Consider the following 3,412-nt stretch of genomic DNA (forward strand, 5'->3'; position numbering starts at 1 on the left):
GCAGGGGCCAAGGGTGAAATTGTTAACATTATGCACACAGGGGATACTATCACAGTAGTCTCAGCAGTGTTAAGGGAACAAATACCCCTCGCACCCAGGCGAGGGGCAGATTTGGTAACATAAAGTGGCTCCCCTTGCAGCCTAGGGGTAGCCTCAACATACCAGTGTGCTTTAAAATAAATAAAGAATGCCATCCCCATCCAGGCCTTGGGCCAAGGACGGAGTTGTTATTGAGAAGTCACACACGAGGTGTACAAGTACAATGTACTGACACCAGAAATCTCTCTCAAAAATAAATACGGTACATAAATTTAAAAAAGAGGGGTGCACCACTGTCATAACACCACCAGGGCGCACCATTTCCCCTTTATTGGCAGCGGAGACATAGCAGAGATCTCTCCGGTGACGCTACTAGTGTGCGTCACGTCACGGCTGCGTGGGTAACGTGACTAACGTCATATAAGAGCGACGGGTCATGCTCATCCATGACGTACAGTACACAAACGCAACACTACTTTATTCCACTGTAAGTGGATAAAGAACTTCTGTTGATTAGCCTGGTAAACCAGCGCCACCTGCTGGACGCTGAAATTTTTTCAGCTGCGGGTGGGTCTGGTATCGAACAACTATTCATTTTGAATCTTGCCCTGAATCTGGCAAGATGGTAACTAAACCAATCACAACGCAGAGATGTGTTTTGAATCAACGCGGGCGGGGCAGAGGGTTCTGGGGCGGGGTTTTGAGGGAGTGACGACATAGCAGTGAGACGCTGGGCAGTGGAGAAAGCACAAGAAAGATGGCGGCGGCAATGGAACAGGGCTCGTTTGATTCTGCATTGGCATCACTTTTGGAAGAATTAGACTTGGGGTTTTCGTTAAAATGTGAGCAAGAGGAGGCTCTACGTTCATTCATTTTTAAGAAGGACGTTTTCGCCGTGTTACCGACAGGCTATGGCAAAAGTCTTATCTACCAGTTAACTCCACTGGTAGCCGAAATGATGGGGCTCTTTGAAAACCCGATGGTAGTACCGGTAGTTCTAGTCGTCTCGCCCTTGTTAGCCCTAATGGTAGACCAGGCGAAGGAGGCGAGCAATTTTGGACTCACTGCCATGCAACTGGGCGTCGATAACCCAGCAAACATAAAAATATGTCGTCAGTGCCAGTTGGTCTTCGGAGCAGTCAGGAGGCATGGCTTTTGCTGAACGCGACGTGTTGTCTTCCAAGACAAGGTCCTCGGAGTGGACGAGGTTCACCTCATATAATGGTAAGTGGCATGCTCTTAACAACGTCAGGGTGTGTGTAAAGTATATTCCTAAAAGATGACGGTAATGATTTGGTAAACGCTTCACCCTGTTGCCATTGTAACAGATGGACTGTCGCCCCGGACGTCTCCCTTTTTAATCTCAGTTTACAGTCTTTAATGTTGACTATCTAAACAAAGTCTGTGGTCGTAAGATTGAAGTTTACATGGACGTTGTGTGAGATGAACGTGGGGTTGATTGACTGGGAATGACAGATAAACGGCTGTGTACGGCGGCTAGAGGATACACATGCTGCGTCTTAAGTTAAATTTTACACTTTGGAAATTAGTACACTGCACTTCGACGAGACCAGCATGGCGTCGCACTAAAATAACATCGATGTTATGGAGCTAATGGTGCCATACCGGTGGAGTGATCTACACTAGAATCACACTGATACCGTGTATTCAGACAGTTAATACACCGAGTAAACCAACGAAAACACTTCTGAGACTCATTCTTGTGCGTGATTGTATTCTCAAACACTTCAGTGCGGTGAGCATTCCGAGAAACCATCCGCAGTCAATCAAGCCCCACGATGATCTCTCACAACGCACTTGCTCAATTATGTTGAATTAATTGTTCCGTTGATGTGGAAATAACACTAAGAAGCTAGTTTATATGGACTTAATTGCTTTGTGATTGAAGAATAACGTACTGATTTTCCACAGGGGGAAACGTGACAAAGGGAAGGCCTTCAGGTATTGTTTTGGCAAGCTAGGAGAACACATCTGACAGACAAAAAGGTTTCATCAAAGACACACAGACAGGTAAGCTAGTTCTATCATCTGTGGAAAGATGTCTTGGTTGTACTTTACCATAGCCAAATGTTGTGTTTGAGTTAAGGACTGTTCCCCACCCCATCTGAGTTATTGAGGAGGGTCTGTGTTAACAATATCCAGCAGTCTATTAGGCCTACAATCTGTTGTCACAAGTTAACACACTGATTGTAATAGGTAGTGTGAATGTTAATGAGGATCATGTCTGTTTGCTTGATCTTAACAATATGCAACTGTACCAGTTCACCAGCGAAAATATAGGCTACTGTTTGTCTGCCAGCTACATTCTTTTTTTTTTTCTTTTGTGCAAGCTCCTGAAGTAAAGGACCTACACAGGACCTTCATATCAAGGACATTGACTGTGTGGATCTCGAGGTGCAGTTACCCAAAAGTTGCTACCCACGGAATACCAGGTTTGAGGGATCCTGCCAGAGCAGAGAATCAACAGTAAGTCATATCTTAACTTCACACAAATACACATACAAGGTTGTGCCCAACACACATGTACTTTATAATAGATATTATTTTCTAAGTAATGAGACAAATTGAGGAATACATATTGGCCTGGTTCAGTCAAGTGGAGTTGTTGTCTGTTTCAAGCTACAGGTGTTTGCAAGGCAATTTATTATTTGTCGAAATAAAGGCAAATTTCATACATGTGTGTGACCATTCTTCTTGCCACCTGTATTATTTTGTAGTAGGAAGGCAGAAGTCTTATGGCAGCGTGATGCTACAGTAATGCTTACAGTAATTTAAAGAGTATAGTTTACCTTCCTTAAAGCAATGTTGGGATATATGCCTTGCTCAAGGGCACTTTAGGCATGGATGGAGGTGTATGCAGTGGTCAGAGATTTGAGTCAGCAACCCTAGTCTGATCTTAAGACCACCTCACTAATCATTATGCCACACTGCCCACCATGTTAAGAAACTACAATATCAAGCCCCCCTTTGCCGGTATTCATGACTCATGAATTTTTCTGTTTGATTTGTTATTATTGACAGGATACATTGAAGAGGAGACTCCGACATGACCGCCGGCATCTTGTGTTATTCACCCCCACCACTTGTAATACTGAATGCCTGAATTGTTGTTTGCTGCTCAGACTTTGTCAACAGATATGGTCTTCGACATGTTACCCTTAGGTGTGGAAACAGATTGTGACAGTCCAGCAAAATGAGCCAGACAGATAGTAACACTGAAAAAGGACAACGTTGTTCCCATGGCCTCCCACTGCAGAAGACTACAGACGTTCAGTGAAGCACAAACAGCTGTTCCTCTTGTACTTAATAATTTAGTCAGCTGGATTCTAGGTGCCACTAAGGAGCCAACAGT

General features: G+C 44.2%; 1 long non-coding RNA gene across 1 annotated transcript; it reads left to right on the forward strand.

Moving 5' to 3' along the window:
* The first annotated feature begins 1,050 nt into the window (after positions 1–1,050).
* LOC134461736 (uncharacterized) lies at positions 1,051–2,487 on the forward strand. The gene is made up of 3 exons (XR_010037386.1): positions 1,051–1,263; positions 1,972–2,070; positions 2,391–2,487. It is a non-coding gene; the product is annotated as an uncharacterized LOC134461736 (long non-coding RNA).
* Positions 2,488–3,412: the final 925 nt, after the last annotated feature.

The sequence above is a fragment of the Engraulis encrasicolus genome, chromosome 2, assembly GCF_034702125.1.
Source record: "Engraulis encrasicolus isolate BLACKSEA-1 chromosome 2, IST_EnEncr_1.0, whole genome shotgun sequence".
Lineage (NCBI taxonomy): Eukaryota > Metazoa > Chordata > Actinopteri > Clupeiformes > Engraulidae > Engraulis > Engraulis encrasicolus.